The sequence below is a fragment of the Thermobia domestica genome, chromosome 8 (assembly GCF_964235325.1).
Source record: "Thermobia domestica chromosome 8, izTheDome1.hap1.1, whole genome shotgun sequence".
Lineage (NCBI taxonomy): Eukaryota > Metazoa > Arthropoda > Insecta > Zygentoma > Lepismatidae > Thermobia > Thermobia domestica.
This window is the reverse complement of record NC_137461.1, coordinates 54,823,857-54,844,747: the sequence shown is the minus strand read 5'-3', so window position 1 is coordinate 54,844,747 and position 20,891 is coordinate 54,823,857. Positions and strand designations below refer to the sequence as shown.

Sequence of the window (20,891 nt, the reverse complement as noted above, 5' to 3'; positions counted from 1 at the left end):
GCGCGAGATGGTATTAAACTAAAAACTCTACATACAAGAAGTGATCGTTCTATCATTGTGCCATAGCGGCCCGCATAACGTATTGTAAAACAACTATCATTTAAGCACATTGCATAACTAAAGTGAATACGATTAATGCTATAGTATGCAAGTAAGTCTAATGTGTTTTCACACGTATATAGAAAGAAACGAAATTGTTTTTTAAACCCGTACTGACATACAGACTTACGGAGACTTACTTAGCGTATCTGTTTTATAGAATACCGATAATAAACCTTGTTTGGTTCTATATACTTATGAATGTACAATTAATTTCATAAGCAATATTTTCTTAGAAGAAAATAAGAAGAGAATGAAAAATTAATGTGGCTATAGGAAAAATGATGCAATTTTATGCACATGAATAATCAGTTTTTAATGCTTTATTATAAATCCATTAATTTTACAGTTTCACTCTTATTTTTAATCACATGTAGATCTAAAATACATGAAGATTGTGTTTGCTTAATTGATGAACGTTAAGAATTAGAAACAGATATGGTAATTACTATGAGCGAGAAACTGATGCAGTATTTATCAATTTCAGTGACTTATTGATCATTTACGTTCTTTTAACGTACGTATATATATATATATATATATATATATATATATATATATATATATATATATATATATATATATATCGGATTTTACTACTAGGAGTGGTAATACAATATGAAATTACTTTGGATTGCTCTCATCCTCTATCTAGCAGGCGTCTCGCTTGTCAATGCGCACAGCAGAGGCAATCGTAAGTATTTTTTTACACTTTTTTAAATTTTCGTTCCGATAATTTTCCTTTTCTTATTGCAAATCAGGTAAGCATAAGTAAAAATAAACGCATTACGCAATAACAGGAAGTAATGACACATATTGGAAAAGATAATACTTTTCTTTATATCACTTACCCTTCGTTCAGAACATATTTTACCCAGTTATAGAGTCATCTTTTGATGTATGGGAAATCGGGTAGAAAACGTACCGAGTAGAGAGAATGTTTAAAAGTTAGAAAGTATCTTCTATTTTCATCTACTGAATAGAAAGATCTAATGAACGTTCCAAATCAACGTAAGATGATAAGTAATTGCTCACGTCATTAACACTCATTCAAAGTAAGTAATTATATTTATCTTTACCAGTTCAATAGCATAATACTCACTAACACAAACTATTTATATATTTCAATTTTCTGTTTATATATGAATTTCTATTTCATGCTTTTTATGTACCTCATATTTAGAAATTTAAAATTTAAAAACTCAATACTATCCAATCAGATTAATATATAACAAAAAAATCAACAAGAGAAATGGTGTCATAGTGAAAAGATAAATTTTCGAAAATATTTCTTCAATTGTGTAAAAATTATAATATACGTTTCAGTCAGAAGAATTATTTATTCACAATGTTCAGAAATGATTCAATAGTTTTAGAAAATGTTTCATAAAATGACACCTTTTCCTATACAGTATGAACACATAAGAAATCTAAATGTTAACATGTTGGTTATTAATGTATCCTTCGAAATTAAAAGAAATTGTAATCTGTGGAAGTTAGGTATCGTGTTTTATCTTGCATTTAAAGAATCTTTCAAGTTAATAGACAATAGTTACTTTCTTTTGTACAATTCTTCCTTTGAATAGCTTGACAAATACTTCAGTTTCATTTAAATTTTTTTCTGTGACCTAGAATTGATCAAATATTATTGATGAATTGTGTTAATACCATTATTATGTTAAGTTGTACATTACCATTCAGTAAAACAATATTTATATTTCCATTAAATTAGTAACGTTTGGGAAGGTAATCATTACTGAATGCATTCGCTGAACCTCTGCTGTTACAAACGAATCCTAATAAGTTAAGATAGTTTTAGGAACAATAAATTTTATCAAATAGCCCTTCATGCTGAACAAGTGACGGGCGCGTGTTCACCCGACGCTCTCCTGTCCTGGTTCAATTCTGAATGAGGAAATATTTAAATTTGAAAGCACCACTGTGGTAGTAAAATGGAGCATTACATCTAAAATAACTCAATTTGTAATGTAAGAGTGCAGAGCAATAAAATATGCAAAAGGCGAACCTAACAAAGGAAAAGCAAATGATTTTAGCACTTCATAGCCATGACCTTCCGTAAGCAAAACGTGTTCACATAAATTATTCTAATTTAATTCTGGATTATAACTGAAAATTAATAATATTAAAAGTTGAGTGTGAGCTATTTTTGTTTCGTTTGGTTGAAAACCAAACCTTTAACTTCTTAGGATTTACTTAAGTTAATACATAATGAAAATGTACAACGTATCGTTATTGATTTACAAGGGGTTGGAGTTTCTCTCTGGTGAGAGGCTGCCTGATTCACACCCTGGAGTTTAACACGAAAACCGAATGATATGAACTTCCACCGGAAAGCTGCACCGAATGTCCCATACATAAAATAAATATGAGAGTGATTACATTCGGAGAGTCAAATTAAAGAAACAATGATAACTTTGAATAACGACTTTATAAATTGCCTAATGTACTTTCAATGCAAGAAGGTTCGATTTTCCATACATTTGTTAAAATAATATAAAGTTGATTAAACATTCGTAGGTCTTGGGAATTTTGCAAAACTGTACTGAATTTTAAAGCAAAATATGTAATAACGCTGCTACTGATAATACTTTTTTTTGAATAAAAATTCATATACAATGAAAGTGATTACGCAAGTTCTTATAACAAAACAAATAACAACAAACGTACGAACGTGTAAAATTAGCGGCGATATTCTACTAGGTTTCCGAAAATGAATTGCACTATACTCATACATCAATGCCATTGTAATATACTCGAAACAGTTGGGTGTAATTATGAGCATTATCTCCATGAAATTGTCAATAAAGGATTGAATATTTTGAGCCCGAACATCTTACATTGCTTTTTGATTTTGAAACTTAAAAATTAATAGTGTTAAAGAAATGAAGATAATAATTTCAGGAAAAGAGAAGGAATTTTGAATACATCAAGAGACTGGTTTTGAAGTTGCTGATGTGTTAGAAACGTTCTCCGTGGTATGTAAGAGTTATAAGAAAGAACAATTTTAGATAGTATAAATTAGAAGGTATGAGTTGCAATGTTCTGGTTTTCAGTAGATTTTGTTGTTTGCGATCGCGTAATGTTCAGTTATTACGGCGCAAGTTAGAAGACAATTGAATATGTTGTTTCGATAGTATGCCCTATCTCAAATAATAATTAGCACAACAACACAACTATAGGAGTTTCAAGGTTTCTTGAGAAACATTGAAGTTGAATTGAAAACCTCCAACTGTTTGCCAAATCCAGAAGGCCGAATTAAATATTTTTGTGATCAGTTTTGTAGACTAGTTTGGCTCACATTTCTGCCTGCTTTCATTCTTATTGAACTGAGTGATGCATTGCATGTGTAATACCATAAAACTTCCCTTACGACTTACTACCTAAGGAATTATCGTGCTAAGACTTGATGCTATGACAGTAAAACAATGAATCATAGAACGTATTTTGATAGTTTTATTTTACAGCTGTATTAAGTACCTAAACTTCTTTTCCTTCTAGTCCCTCGTTGTGGAGAAGGATGTCTAAATGGACACTGCAGAGACCAATGTAATACTTGTTCATGCGGCCCTGGTTCTGGTTCACCTGGGTGTACCATGGCGTTTTGCACTGGAAATTGGGACTAATATCAAGTAATAAAATGATTTCTTGAAACTGTTAATTTTTGTTTTATTACATACATTTAACAATATACTTGTATACAATTTTGCGTATAATCAGAGAAAATTTATGATATTATATTTCGTTCCGAAAATATCCAGGAACAATTTTAATATGATTATGTTATACTTTTAGAATAGTTACTTGTTATATTGGAAATAGTAATTAAGAACATATTTTCAAACAATATCGCTCAGGGCAATATTGTGAGCAAAGAAATTGTTTAGTTATATAATGATAATTATAAGATAACGATGATAGACAAGACTTTTATTCACAGCCGTTTTATACTGAAATAACTCAAATAATAATTGTATATAGAAGATGTATTTCTAAAACTATAAGTTTTCTCCAGAAGAATATTTCAAAAATATCCAAAATACATTTATACAACTTCTTATTAAAATATTAAATTACACCGAGTGGTTTGCTCTCAAATATCTTTTGATATGTCAGCAAAATATCATTTCCTATGTTAATCTAATATTAGGTGGTCATACAGTTCGCGACATAAAAAATATTACAAACAGTTTAAGTCCAAATGAGGAAAAGTCCTTGCTGTGTGTGCTTATACATTCCGAAACACCATACCCGATTGAATATCTGTTAATTTTATTCAATCGAACTCGTATCCTTTTCTACGTCTCTTCACTGATTCTCTTTGTATCAATTAGTGTCAGACGTAATATACTATTTCCAATTACGCGAAGAAAAGGAACCAGGTTCACAAGAGTGTATTTCGCTTGTTTGTTCTTAAATTGTTTTCTAGAGTCTGAAAAAAATATGACAAAATATTCCCTAAGCTTCATAAACTCTTATATCTGCATTCTTTCCCATCTTCAAAGACTGCAATGCTACGAAAATTCTGCTTGTGAAATTTATGGGAATTGTGAAGGACGGAGGTAATTTTTGTGCTTCCCAAAGTCTGTAATGCGGAAGTAGAGCTGTAACATCTCCTGATACAAATGAGTGTTACTCAATTACTATTTTCGTTTCTTATCAATAATTGCAAGCACATGTTCCATGAGCGAAATTTGGGCAGTATAGGAAGGTGTAATTTCCCCTCCCTTGAGCTTGATTAATATATACTATTTAACACTAGAACTACCAGGAAAATAATTATATAAGAACTACCGAAGGGGTCATTTTGACCCCTTGTGTCTTAGAGGTTTTTAGGTTGAAATTTAGCGTTCGTTTGGCAACCAAGACTTGATGTGACTTGATATAAAAATTAATATGCGTTAAAATCCACACTAGCTTTAACCAGGTATCAAACCATGGTCTACGCCTAAAATGTTAGACAATATGTGAATAAATGTACACTTGAAATCTTTTTAAAGATAAACTCAGGGACATTTGTTATACCAATAGGTTGCGTATTTATTTACAAATATAAGATGTGAGGATATAAACGAGTACAAGTTTCAAGAGTAAATCAAAAGTTTGATAATACTATTATATTGAAGCATATAAGTATAATTTCAATACACCCAGTCCGCTACATGTCCCCATTTGGTACTTGTTCCTCTTTCAGGTAGAAGTTGTTGATGCTGCTGGCAAATCTTTCAAAACACGCTTTTGTCCCATTTTCTCAGAATGTTCCTTTGTCAACTTGAAAAGACAAACCTTCTCCAATTTTTTGTCTACTAATATGCCTATTTTGTAATACACTTGTATAAGATATGAGATTTTATGGCGGTCAAGCCAAATAGGTTATAAAACAGCTACGCCGACCATTTTCTTCTAACAGCCTTCACAGGATATTTACTATCCATCTGGTCTACAATGTCTACATCAATTTTCTGCTGATTGTAAAACTTTCAGTTTTCTTATTTTCTTGACCAGTCATTACATTATTAGTTCTCTTTTGTTTTTCTTGCATTGATATCTGGTGAGTGTGATATCATCAACGGTTTTGAGTAGTCAGTGGTATACAAATCTTTATTATGGAAACGAACGGAAGCTGGAACTTCTCTGCTGTTGCTTCGGATAGTACCAAGCAAATTTTTTCCGTAAATTTTTAGTTCCCTTGCAAGATGTAGAGACGTAAAAATGTTGTCTCAGGTTACGTGCAATCCCGATTTTCAAAAGATGTAAAACTACATGTTCAGCAAGAGAGATGTTCGTTAGCCTCTTTTCATCTTTTCCTAGATATGGAAAACTATTTACTATATATTTGTTCTTCACTTCAACAAGCATCCAAAATTTGTCGAAATATTTATCCGCCTTGCTACCCATGAACTGAACAATGGACCGAGAGAATTCATTGGTAAGAGCCGTTCACCAATAGTGCAATGAGTGGGGATTGTAGCACCTTAGGGAATTTTCAATCAACTGATACCAGATATCAGAAAATAAGCAAAACCTGTTAGTTTTACATCTTTCGCCCCTCTTAGATTTGAGATAAACCTTGTAAATCCTATTATTTCTTCAAACCTGTTTCTGGGCATGACATTCCGAAAGAAGCTGCAGCCCAAGCTTTCCAGACCAGAAACACTTTACACTTTGCCAGAGACAATCAATCTGAATGCACTTACACAAGCATAATCCATATTACGAGTAACAAGTGATGTGGGTTCTGGTTTGATACGAACTATATTATGTTTTTGTAATCTTTCGCATGTTTTGTTGCTTACATCGACTATCGTCCACACAGTCTGATCCGGAGTTTACTAGGCCTACTAGTAATTTCAATAGAATTCTCTTGCTCAGATTCTTCACTTGAATCATTATTACTAGAATTAGAATCAATATATTTGATATCTTTATCGTAACTACTGGAAAAATCTTATTTTTTCAAGGTCTGCAACATCTTCCTTTTCAATCCAGCTGTTACTGTTCTCATCACCAGAAGCACTGTCGTCAATATCCTGTAACTGAGTTAGAACTCTGCTGCTGCATGTCGTTTATTACCTGGAGACTCCATCATTCGCAAAGAGTGAAACACATTCTTCAAAACAATCACCACAAATCAATGGTTGTTCACAATTTTTTCGAGGCATCGATAATAAAAAAAGGCATAAAAAATATATACAAGAATCAAAAAAGGCATTTTTATCCACGGTAAAATAAATAGAAAGCGAACCTTGTGGTGGACAAACACCGTCTGCGTGGGTTTTCTCGAGGTTCACGCGTTTCCTCCCACTTTGTTCATTGCACCATTCCATTAATTTCTCAGCATCACAGTCTCTTTTAGCCTAGCCGGCATAAACGTGGGACGTAAAACTCAAAGATTTCATTTCCATTTTAAGAGGAAATAGTTAGGTGTCAAAATGACCCCCGTGGTAGTTCTAGGTAAATCGCCATTTTTAAAGAAAACCAAAAATAATTGAAATATGGTATTTAGGATATAATCACACTGGTTAGAGAGAAGAAAAGTGGTGCCATATGTTTTGCATATTTTAATTAATGTTCAAATTATAGGATGGTAAATGACGGTGAGGGGTCAAAATGACCCCTTTGGTAGTTCGTGTGTTAATAAAACTAATAATAATACAGCAATAAAAAATAAAAAAATGTCCACCTCCCCCGAACAAAATATAAAATTGCGCTACTTTTAACAACGAACGTATGGAGTTACGGTAGCACATAGGTATAGCGTTACACTTTGTTCCAAGAGTAGAAGGTCTGATCCCAATTCATGTGCTTTCATAGTTGACATCATTCAGGGAGAGAGAGACAGGGATAGAGAGAGACGACCTACATATCCAAGATTAGAGTCGGAGGAAAAAGTGATTTTGTACAGCATACATATTACGACGAAAATTCTGGTTTCTGAAGCAGAAGTTGTATACTCCCCGAACTGCGAACATCACATTACGCAATTGTCGAATTAAGGTAGGGAGAGCTTTTAACGCAACAGATGATTACGAAGAGAGAGCAGGATCTTTAAATTTGGTCAACTAAGGATTTAAAACATCTTCGGCCTCAGAGACTAGTTTCGAACTACGAACCTCTCATCTATCGGACCAAGACTTTATTCATTCAGAACTCTACAGAGTTATGATTATGCTTTACCTTAACTACGTTGATAAATTAATAAAATGGAATACTCCAAAATTTTGCACTTTAGGTTTACAGCTATTGTAGCTCACAGGGTGCATAATGAATTGTGGATTTTTCAGGAACACTTTTTAATACAGTAAAAGTTTCTAACTTTTGTCTGAACGTTGATCTGGATCAATTTTTAAGACAGTAAAAGTTTTTAAGTACTTTTAAATTAAGATATATTTGATAGAACCATCCGCTAAAGTAGCACCAAACACTTTGACGTAAACCTCCTTTTGCTAAGCTGCACTAGAAAATGAAGCAAATTGTCGTAAACGTGTTGGACTTTCGAAAATGTTTGGGCCATTCTGTCCTGTGTCAATTAATTATTATTAATTTTGCCTCACAGCCTTATATTCAATTTCTGACAGTGTCATTCATTATGGAGTGCCAATTTTTGTGTACAGATGGCTCTTGGGGTGACTTTTTCTCTACCCCAAAGTTTCGCATACTGGTTCCTTTCCTCCCCTTGTTTAAAATTTACAGTTAGGTCGCGTACAAGCATCTTCTTATCAGTGTGGGATAGAGAGCTTTTTGTGTGTAACGCGCTACCGGTATCGTGCTTGGAGGACCAAATTACATTGCTTTTCAATTGTAATAACTATCAAGCTTCGTGTACTAAATACAGTCCATTAGTTGTATATTTCTTACTATGGGTTAGTATTAAATGATTATCAACACACGTTTTTACAGTGTTTTTATGTATATTAAAACAACAAACCGTTGTTTGGATAAACTGAAAAGAAAAACATAATTTTTTAAAAAAAGGTAATTGAAATCCGTATAAGCGTATCACTTGGATGCTTAAACGTAACTTTCTTAATAGCTTGTTTACGTCATTGTCTGTTAGATTAATGTTTTTAGTGACCGGTATGAATCTGTGTGGGGTCCTAGACTAGTGTTCAGACCGTTCGTATTGATTTCTTCTCTTGTAGTTATGCTCATGCTGGGCATTTCAGAAGTCATAGTGAGTTTACGTCAAATCTATTTTTACATATGAGATTTGTTATTATTACACGCTTTCCTTTAACAAGCGATATTTCAACTTCCATATTGCATTTACAACCTAAGTTTAACACATTTCCCTACATCATATAATGAAGTTTCGTACAATAACGACAGTCAAGTGGTAATACACTACTCCATTGTTACTGTAATATATTTATATACCTGATATCTATAGACATTTTAGATTCAGAAAACAACGCATGGTGAACCGTATGTTTCAACATAGACTCCTGGTAGAATTTGAAACGAATTTAGTATACGTATAAAATACCATCTGAAATATATACTGTTGGTGAGGCATAAGACACTGAAATTATTCCTAAGAGGGGAAAGGGTGATATGTAAATGTAAAGAATACTAGAGATATTGGTATTGAATTCGTAGTGTTCGGGTTCGAACAGATGAATAGTGGTACTCTAGACGAGCGATCCTCACCTGTTTTTTGCTCTGTATAAATGGAATTCTTTTAATGTTAAGGTTTTCCTTTCAAGTATGACTTGTTAAAAAAACTTCCTCTTCAGTTACTTTAAACTTATTAGTTATAATTACATATAAGTTTTACTTATATGTTATTCTATGTTATATATTTATTATATATATTTTATATATGTCTTATACATTTGAAGAGAAGCTTACAACAATTGTGAGAAGCAGAAACATACACAATATGTAGGACTTGGTGGTCCAGAGCGGCTGTGGTCAGTAGAAAGTGTTACAAAAATTCCAAATTAATAACAAACTCTTGATCCGTTTTTTATGCAATCCAGAAACACATGTCTCGATCGATTAGTTATTTCTTCTTTTCAATCCAATTCCCTCCCTCCTCATCCTCACCTTGTCTAAAGCACCGTGTGCGACATAATACGGTCTTTCTACTCAGACGAAAAAAAAAAAAACAGGAATCAACTTTACATACGATTGTTCTGAAATATATTTTAAGAGCCAATTTTAAAAAAAGTCACACAACCTTTCCATAGCTTCATTAATGCCTTTAGTTTCGTTCCTTCATTTCTTTAAAGACTGCAAGCTAGTAAGATGCTTCCTAAGACATCTATGGAAATTGCCAATAACGGCAGTAAATTTTGTGCTTCCTAAAGTCCTTAATGCACACACAGAGCTCGAGAATATCTACTGACAGAACTGAGTGTTATTCAATGATTCACTTCATTTCTTTTCAGTAATTGCAAGCAAATGTTCCAAGAGCGTCATTTGGGCAGGACAGGAGGGTGTACTTTCCCCTCTCTTGAGCTTCATAAATACATATTGTTTGAGCAAATGTATAGAAATACACTAAAAAAGTGAAAAAATTTTGTCGGCGGAGGCTCTCCCCCCGAATAAAATCTAAAATAACACTGCTTTTAGCAACAAACCTATAGAGTTACGATAGCACATTGCTAGAGAGCTTACATTTGGTTTCAAGAGTCGAAGGTTTGATCTCAAGCCATATGAGTTCCTGGCCGACATTCAGAAAGACAGAGAGAGAGAGAGAGAGAGAGATTGAAATATGGGGACAGAGAGGAATGATTTATATACACAGATTTAGAACTGGGGAAAATCATCGGACAGCATTCGTATTATGATGAAAATTGTGATTTTGTGATACAGAAGAAGGGAAGTTTTCGAACTGCGAGGATCACATTAGGCAGTTGTCGAAATAAGGTGAACACTTTTGAGACAATCAGAGGATTACGAATGGAGAGAAAGATCATGAGAACTGAGGAATTAAGAATTTAAAGAAATCTGCCACTTTCGAGATGGGTTTCGAACTGCGAAGATTGTAGTTATCGAACTAGACTTTATCCACTCTGGTACGGAGAACTCTTGTACTCATGCACATACGTTTCCTTTAGCTATGTTCAAAGCTAACTTAATGGAATATTCCAAAAGTTGAGTTCGTGGATGCGCCATTCGGATAGGATATAAACCTCTTGTAACTTAGTTACAATGTGCATAATAAACTTCTCCTTGTTCAGAACACTTTTTTGGGCAGTAAAATTTGTTACTATTTTGTTAGTTAGGTTACATTTGATAGAACCATCTGATAAAGTAGTGCCAAACCCTGTGCGTCATTGTCTGTTATGTGAATGGTTAATGTAAGTTACTCCTTCGTGTATGGTCCGAGCTTCGAATCAAGATCATTCATATTGATTATTTTCTTTGAGCTTCGCTCACACTGTGCATTCCACAAATTCAATTTTGAAGTAATGTAGTCAGCTAGTTTAATTCGAAATTATTTTCAAATATGATATTGGTAATTACATGCGTTTCTTTAACTTGCGATGTTTCAAACTTGATATTAAATCTTACAACCTTAATGTAACTCATTTCGCTACGGCATATCATCATGAATGTTTGCATATCGACGACAGGCAGACGTTAATACAAAATTCAGCTCTTACTGGAAAGTATGCATATATATTTAGAACGTTTGCCTCAGAAAAAAACACACAGTGCAACATTGACTCTTGAAGGAATTTCAAACGAATTTGCTATACCAAAAATTTTATCATCTCAACAATCTACTGTAGGGGCTAAGACACTGAAACCATTCCAGGGAGGAAAAAGGGTTATAAGTGAAAAAGGAAGTAATAGAAAAAAATATTTGGGTCAAATTCATAGTTTTCTGGTTCGAAGAGATTAATAGTGGCTACCAGATGGCACTCCTCACTTGTTTGTAGCCTTGCATAAATGGAAAGTTGATTTAAAAGTATATTTTACAACAAAAGTATATTATTGTTTTAAAAATGCTTCTCCTTCAACATTATGTTTTATAATTATTTTCTACTGTATTTCTTATTTATAAAAACATCTCTTCTATATATGTTGTATTCTATGTTATACGTTTCTTAAATACATTTTACGTCTTACAGTTGAAGAGGAGCTTATGACAATTCAGAGCAGCAGGGACATACACAGAATGCAGGCCTTGGCAATCCAGAGCTCCTGCATTCAATACTCTAAACCACAACTTTTCTGTAAATTATATCTAATTTTAGAGATGATGATAGACATGTTAGTAATCATGCCTTCAAAAAGCCTTTTCTACGCCCCTGCTAAGCAGTGAAAATTTTAAAAGCGAGCCGTTAGTAATGTTTCCCCGGAAGTTATATCTCCGATTTTTCCGAGTGTGATATCAATATTTGTGCATTAGCACTTTTCACCCGCAGTGTATTGAAACGTACTAAAAAGAAACTGTTCTGAATTCTTCACTGGTTCCCCCTATGACCTCATGCCAATAGCGTCAACCGTGGACATATCCACATCTAAAATATCACCTTTTATGTCAGAGATCACGAAAACTATCAATTCGACACAAATATAGGATATTTTCGATTCTTTTTGCCTGTCACTCTCCCATTCTCAACTTCATGCCGATCAAGGCTTAATTGGGACTTACGCAGCATCCAAAGTGTCACTATTCATCTTTGCACATGAATTCGGCACTAATATCGCTCGCATTAGACGTGTTTTACTTGTCATCTTCACCTCTTGGTATGGGTGGTTTCAGTGTGTCGCCCCATAACTATGGAGAAATTTCAACCAACGTAAGAATAATTATAAATTACCATTTGAAAAATAAGTGTACGGGTGCCTTTGTGGGAGAGAAATTCGTTAACTACTTTTTCAATATAACCGTATTGCCACTTTTTAAGTAAGATCCCATACTCAAGCACAAATCATGTCTTATAAAGGTCTAATGGAAAAAGAAACGAATCGTCGTATACATGTTACGTTTTTGAAGAGAAAAAGAGCTAAACATTGATTGCACATACGTATAATGGTATCTTTTGCATGCAAATTTATAACTTATAAAAACTGTTGGCTTGAAAGATGAGGCCTTAGTAAACGGGATTTCTGCTGGTAGTCTTACGTTCGAATCTCGTCCATTCTTGTTGCGTTTTTCTTCTAGCTACACTGAGTTTGTGCATTCCAGGTCTTCAACCTTGAACCAAATCTAACACGAAAATCGAACCTTCAATTGCCTTAACAGAAACTAAGTAGGATTTGTCTTCATCACGATACATAATAACGCCCTTTCTTTGGGTAAAAGAAATTGGATTATGTTTGCGTTATATTGATATTTTAACAATATATATATATACAAAAAATAGTTCGTATTTACCAATTTTGGTTGAACGTATATATGGAACGTGTTGAAAATGACGAACGGAAATATTATTATTACTTTTGGAAAGAGTGGAAGAACGTAGAAACAAACAAAGTCGTTTCAAACAAATTTATGACTCATACTAGACCTTAAGGATGACCGTTTTGTATTCATGAATTGTTTGCGAAACACTAAGTTTTCAGACAGTAGGAATCGAAAGTGTAGACTGAGACGTCATGTTAGTTTTCCCCCTGTGAAGGAAGTCGTTTCAATTCTAACGTCTAAGAACGAGAGAAAGTGATTATGTTTTATGTTATTATACATCAGAAATATCAACTTTCTAAATTATAAAATATTTCCGAATTTCGTCGGAAGGACCCGAACTGCGCACCCCTGACTCACGAAACGTCTGCTCAAGCCACTATCGTGAGACTGCTTTTTTAAGTAAGAGTCAAGAACCACTCCTGTATATAACACATTGCAAACGGTTACGATTGTAATATTTTATTAACGATGAAGCACTGATTTCCGTCATGATAAAATATTATAGTCCAGAGAATTCAAGTTTAATTTTTTAAAAAAGACCCAAAGTATCGCCGTAACTTATCTTTATTATATTCGGTTATTCACGTTTTACATTTATTTCCAGTAACCTTGAACGAGAGGGACACGAATAGTGTTGTAAATAAAAAAAAAACGGTTCGTATTTTTCAGAAATGTACGTTTTTTTAAAAAAAAACATTGCCTCTCGTTTTTTTTCTAAATTTCGTTTTTTTCAAATAGTCATTTGTAATGCATCTTACGTCTATTTAAGTATAAAATATTTTTATGTAGGTGTAATCACCGTAAAATGCAACATTAATTAAACGCTAGATACTGATATGCTACAAATATTTTACAATTTACATACATACCATACCTATTAACAATTCGGGTTTCAGCAGTTTTCATCAATATCAACTAAGAAATAAAAGTAGAAATGAAATTTTGTTTTTTTCGTGAAAGCAGGCCTTTAATAAATACGAAAATAATGTCACGAACAGTATAAAATTCCAATAACTTGTCTGAAGGTAAAAACTAATACTAATTTGCCTAATAGTATTTTTCTAAATATCATATATAAATAATTTGTCGACTAGATGTATATGATATGCAGAGCCGGCAATAATGCAACACGTGCATTTGCGTGGAGCGGCAAGCTTGGATGGTCCGGCAAAATCTGTCATAAGTATATTATCTAAATTAAATATTTCTTGTTGGAAACAGACTTCATGATGATGCTAGTTACATTTACTAAGCTGACCTATTTGAATACTACATTCATAAATTATGTTTAGGTTGCATTAGTTTTAGGCCACATGGACAATGCTAAAGCAAATGGTCGAATAAATCCAAGCACAAATTGCTTGATTGGTGTCAAATGCAAGAATTCAATTCTCGGATAGTAGTGAATATCTGTCCCATTTAGTAAGTTATCACAGTTTTGATATGAAACTAATCTTGTTTTTGTGAGAAACAAGTTCCTTATCATTGGAGATAGAAACAAGTTTTTTTAATGTTAGAAGATGTAGAAGAAAAATCAAGAAGTAAAGATAAAAGAGCTAGTTGCACTGGAATTGCAAACTGATACATTAAGATTGAAGCCCGATAGTGAATTCTATAAAAAGGTTTACCATCTTTCCTCTGCAGGTGTGTTTGCTTTATCTTTCACTAACATAATAGATTAATATTTAAAGAAAATGCCTTTCTGAGTGCAACTGAACTTACCCTCACCTTTGCTGTTCATGCTGGAGTAGCATACTTAATATTATGACTTTTAAGATTTGTTGTTTCTGCAGAAAGAGGGAGGCGGCAAATTACGCCATTGCAGGAGGCGACAAATTGACTAGAACCGGCCCTGATGATATGTATATACAAGACATGAATATAGAATGACTCAATTTGAAGTAATGCAGGGTGTTTCAAAATTAATATTAGGGTTTTGAAACTTTGTAGTATCTATTACAATTATAAATATTATATCAAATGAAAGACCAACTCAAACAGTTTTGTACGCACGCATGTGCATGCATTGCTTCTTCTGTCTGCCGTTAGAAAGAGCAAGTAGCAAAGATGGAGACTAGAGAGCAGAAAGCTTTTTGTGTTTTAATAAAGACTGAATCTGTACAGTGTAACCATCTGTGTGAAGAAAATGAAGGAGACGCTTGCAACTACGTCTTTATCGTTTGCAGTTGCTACAGGTCTAAAGCCCACAGGCTACGGTTTACGTGCCAATTTCGCAAGTGAAATATTCCTGCGTAACAATGAAGAATTTCTGGACCGTGTCGTCTTCAGTGATAAATCGACCTTTCACCTAAGAGCTAATGTGAACACTCACAATGTTTACATCTGGCCGTCAGCAAATCCTGAGGAGATGGTACAGTTGAAACGAGATTCCCCTAAATTGAATGTGTTTTGTGTCATATGACGGAAAGTTTATGGACGTTTCTCGCCTATCGACTAGATGTGTGCCGTGTGACGAATGAATCTCACATTGAACACTTGTAGCAAAGACTGTTTGAAGTGCTCTTTTACTTGATGCATTGCTTATAATTGTAGGTAAAATGTAATAAGTACTACGAAGACTTAAAACCCCAAATCCGCTCCTGTGTGGACACTAATTAAGATATCGGGATATTATTCTTGCAAAATATGATTGGACTATAGTTTATCATATTAATTTCTTTTTTTTTCTGGTGTCGAATTTCCTTCTCAAATTTCACCCCAGTCAAAAATTCGAGAATTTTCTAATTTGGAATTTCCTTTACTTCTTTTTTTCCCTGTAGCTTCCCTCGTTGTAGAGACATCCTTAAGACTTGCCTGGTAGATACCTCGGATGGATACCTAACTGTTGACATCAATTGGACGGGCGTGTACGCAGTGTTGCCAATTAGGGAAATTAAAATTCTCCTATATTTGGGCAAAAAATTATAAATTTTTGTTTATAAATCTGTAGCTATGCGTCCGAGTGCAAGTGAACTTACGCCAATCAAACATTTGTCCTTACTTAACAAACGCAAGTGCAGATCGTTACAATGGGGTAATTAGGGGGCGCCCATATAATTCGTATTTAGGTTCAAACCCTTGATTTTTCTAGTTTTTCCTTACTTTTCTGTTTACCGTAATATATGTTTGGTAATTAGAAGCTTTGTTCCTTAAATATCGCCATAATACTTGTAGGATATATTAGTGGTGTACCAATGTTTAATTTAAGATAGTTTGCGTCTGTCTGGTAGCAGTGTAGCAAGCTACAGAAAATTTTAATTCCAGATTTTAGGGGGAAATTTTGGAAAAATTATATGTTTTATCTCTATTGTTTCCCTCTTATTGGCTATATCGGAACAAACATACCAGTATCTGGAAGTCTCGTCATTGCTCTACACACTCACTATAGAAAGTTTCAATAGGATAATTAGGGGAAGTACAGTTGAGGTTTACAGTAGACCTTGTTCTCTAATTGGAAAGATAACTGTGATTTGTTTAAAGGTAGAATGAGATATTTTTTATTGACGTGCTTACTTTATTAGATATCGTCACAATACTTGTAGGATATATTAGAGGGATATCAAAGCTTATTTTAAGATAGTTTGTGTGTGTTTGATAGTAGTGTTGCCAGCTACAGAAAATTTTAATTCCAGATTTTAGGGGCAAATTTTGGAAAAAATTCCCTTTCTATTTCTATTATTTCCTTCTTGTTGGCTACATTCGAACAAACGTACCAGTGTCTAACAGCCACATCCCTAGCTTGCACAGCGCACCATAGAAAGTTTCACTAGAATATTTAGGGGAAGTACAACTGAGGTTTATATTAAACCATGTTCTGGAAATGATAAGAAAATGGTTAATTTTTGAGGTAGAATGAGATTTTTTAAAATTTCATGCTTACTTTGTTATATATCGCCATGATACTTGTAGGATATATTCTTTGCGTACCACGGTTTATTTTCAGATAGTTTTCGTCTGTCTGATGGCAGCGTTTCGAGCCAAAACAATTAATTCCCGCTAGAGTAATTCGGGGGAAAATGCGCATATTAAGGTATTTATTAGTACTGCTCCAAAGAGAAAAGGACAAGCCAGGTAAAAATTACGGAGAACAAACTTTGATCCTTCCTTCATTATAATATATGCACCATTGATACATACATGTATCATAGAGTAAGTAATAGTGACTCATAGACAAGTATATAAAGTGTGCATTTTACCAGAACATTGGGGAAAGATGCATATATACGGGGAATAAGCACACATGTACGGCTCAGAGTATGAATAAGAACGTACATTAAGAAATTCGAGCAAAGAGAAATATCTGTTCAATTGTATAATAAGTACATAAGAGAAGGAATATGTATACTAAACAAAAAAGTAAATGGACACTCTCAAAAGTAAAATTTGGCAAAATTGCATACCATTAAGGATAAAAACAAAAAGCTTTGATAATGTTACTCGTATTATTTGTTATCTAGAAATGCTTGACTTTCTTCGTTTTGTTGAATATACACACAGATTATGTTCACATGAGCACACAGATTATGTTCACATGTCTCACATGAGCACACAGATTATGTTCTGTGACAGGGATATAGAAATGTTTATCGTGAAAATGATTTACATGTATTGTTGAACCATGTGTTCACAACAAGAGTAGACAAATTGTTCGTAGTGCACGGTCAGAAGATTGGCGTACAGCACATCATTCTTAACACGTACCACAAGTAAACAACATACTGTTGTCGGGAGATCGTGTAGCAAATTTTTCATGGCACCATTGGAGACATTGCGCACACCGAACCCAGTCACCTAAACGAACAGAATCTGGAGCGAAGTAATAACGACGGCAAACACCACAGTAGTTGTTTGGATCAGTCGTGGCACTACTGGAATGGGCTGCACATGAGCCGTCTGCAGAGCATTTAGTTTGATGTGTCGTCTGCACTCCCAACTTTGAACCTTTCTTTACTTGAAGCCGTTCAGGTGTCTTGTGCTTCTTCGTGACGAGTGAAGCAAGATGACCTGAAGATGTCAGCGCTTGTGCATTTCGTGGAGATATTCGACGTGCACCGTCTCTGGATGGAACTGGACATATGTCAGCAAAACGTCTCATCTCATGTTCAGATGAAGCAGAAGAGGTGGACTCTGGTGAAGTAACGAAACTTTTTGCTGTTGGAGGTTGAGTGAGTCTTGGTTCATGTTCAACCTGTGCTAAGCCTGTAGAATTAAAGAATACAAAAGAGTTAATACCTGAACCACCGACTAAGCACATGAAGAGCCGGCAGCATAATGTTATATTGGACTGGACATGATACTTTACTTAATAAATATTTGCGTTGTTAATTGAAAGCAGTGAATAAAATTCTTCACGCTAACAGAAGAAACCTCCATTTCTACGTAAGCAATATCTTACATTGAAAACTTTGTTGGGTCTGTAAATATTAAGGACAATACGAAGATTAACACAACAAAAACTTTTGCAACCAAATTACAATGAATGAAATAAATATCATAACTTAAAATCTATGTCTAACATCAAGATTTTACTAAATGTCGATATTGGTGAAACATATGAAACTAGATATCGAAAAGGTGGAAGTGTAAAATATTGTTTCATGCATATTGGATAGGCAATCAAGAGTGCCATACCGTAACGTAGTGGATGTTCGTTGGTTGATTACAATTTGACGTCCCTTGTCAGCACCGTGACTAAATGAGACGAGGGCTACTGCTTAAAGTGGCATCTCAGAAACTTCTCAGGATAGCATCCGAGGCTTTAAGGTCCCAGCGGGGTTTGAACCCCCAATCACGAACACCAAAGGCGATCACTCTAGTGGTGATTTAGATACAAGTCAAAAATGCAAATAGAGCCTAGAGAATAACGTTTTATGCTACCATTAATTATTGTCATAGAGTACTCACCACCAGTAGATACATCTCCAGCTTCAGTTGCAGTATCAAATGCGCTAGCTGGCAGAGCGTCTGGGTTCACTGGAAATATTCCACAGGCTCGGAATCCATTTACTGCAGCGCCAACATTAGCAGCCTTTCCCCAAGCTTCAGCAAACAGATTCCCAAACCCATATTTAGTGATTTTTCGTCCTCTGTTCTGGCGAATGAAAGAAGCACATTGGTCGTTCCAGTATACTTTGAGAGGCTTAAATATTGCTCTGTCCAGCGGCTGTAACCAATGAGTTGTGTGACTCGGCAAACATAACAACGAAATCTGATTGTCCATGCAAAATTGAATAGCTTTGATGTTGTTATAATGAGTAGTGTGTCCGTCTAACACTAACAGCACCCGACCGGAAGGTTTGTGCTCACGAAAATGTTTCAGCCAAAGTAGAAAGGTTGCATCTGTCATATAGCCCGACTCAGACATCACTACAACTGACCCAGGGGGCAGCCCATCTTGGAATTCTTCGCGCATTCTGACACCTTTAAAAATAACAAATGGCAATATAAACGATCCACTAGCACTAACACATACCATCACTGTCATCGTCTCTCCCTTCTCTCCAGTTGTCACTGCGTATTGCCCGTGTCCCTTTCGCAGACAAGACTTTTCCCAGTTTGTGAATCAGCTGGATCCCTGTTTCGTCGCAGTTGAACACTTGCGATGCTAGTAGTCGACTTCCGTCCTCAGTCTCCATTTCTTTATCCAGAAGGCTGTAGAACAGATTACATTCTTCCTTGCGTAAAGCATCAGATCGAGCATATGAGAGTGGTCGAGCTTTGCGAACACTGACGTTTCTGTGTCGTTGTAATAATGCATATAACCAGTCATAACCAGCACTTTTCTTTGAGGAATTAAACGGATGTTTCAGTCCATTTATTTCGCAATATTGATATGCTATTCGTTTCACATCTGCCATAGAAAGCGGAAACCCCTTAATCTACAATCTTAATAAATGGTCCACCAACTCCTGCTCCGCAGCACCAAGGGCAACTGGACGCCCTAATTTTGGTTTATAATCTTGATTCTTCTTTAATCTATGCTGTAAAGTTCTACGTGGTACACCGTATGCGATGCTAGCTGTGTAAATTTTCATACCTTCCCGTATGGCGGTCAACGCTTCTTGAATTTTTTTGCTCCTCTCCATACGCACCTCTTTCCGTACGTCTCTTGTTATTTCTAACCATTTTTCTGAAACGACACAAAGAAGAAGAAGCATGTTAAGCCAATTAACTAAAACTATGATTCACGACACATTCACATTTTACACATTCACAGTAATTTCAGTACTCATAGGCCACGGATCTGAACCAGGCCCGTAGCCAGCCCAAACATTTAGGGGGGGGCGGTAGAAGTTAGGGGGGCCCGACCCAATCATGTTATACTTCATCACCATATTATAGTTCATTTGCAAGCCTACCGTGAAATTTTATGGGGGCCAGCCAAAATTTAGGGGGGCCGGCCCCCTCTTGCCCCCCGTGGATACGGGCCTGATCTGAACCCATCGGCATATCATACTGTCTGGTTTTCCGGGGTTCTTCTTACACTAGGTAAATGCCGGGATGACATCTTGTAAATCAGCTATGATCGACTTCCTTTCCAAATCTGTCTTTTCGTTGTTGTTACAGTAGCGAAAAAAATAGCTCGAGGTTTCTTCTGCACTTTTGCGTGAAATAAGATATGCATATATTTACTGTGATGTACCTCATCTCCCCCCCCCTGGCGTCTAAGCCTGGTGATTTTTTTCATCTAACTCACAACAATTCACTTACCACACTGACTTCCGTTCCGCACTCTCTCATTTCCATTTTATTGATATAAATTACTTAATTGGCTTATATCTTTTCATATTATGTAAACGGATGTTTCTCTCTGCTTTACAAATTCAAAGTTATCTACTGTTTGATTTTTTTTTCACACAAGCCTTTTTCTTATGTGTGATTCAACTTATATATTAACCTACCACGT

General features: G+C 34.9%; 1 long non-coding RNA gene across 1 annotated transcript in view; it reads left to right on the top strand.

Moving 5' to 3' along the window:
- The first annotated feature begins 716 nt into the window (after positions 1-716).
- The window catches only part of LOC145691744 (uncharacterized), a 60,411-nt gene continuing 40,236 nt past the window's right edge, over positions 717-20,891 (top strand). The window contains exons 1-2 of the long non-coding RNA XR_014132522.1: positions 717-793; positions 3,619-3,749. This is a non-coding gene — a long non-coding RNA (uncharacterized LOC145691744). The remainder of the gene's footprint in view (positions 794-3,618; positions 3,750-20,891) is intronic.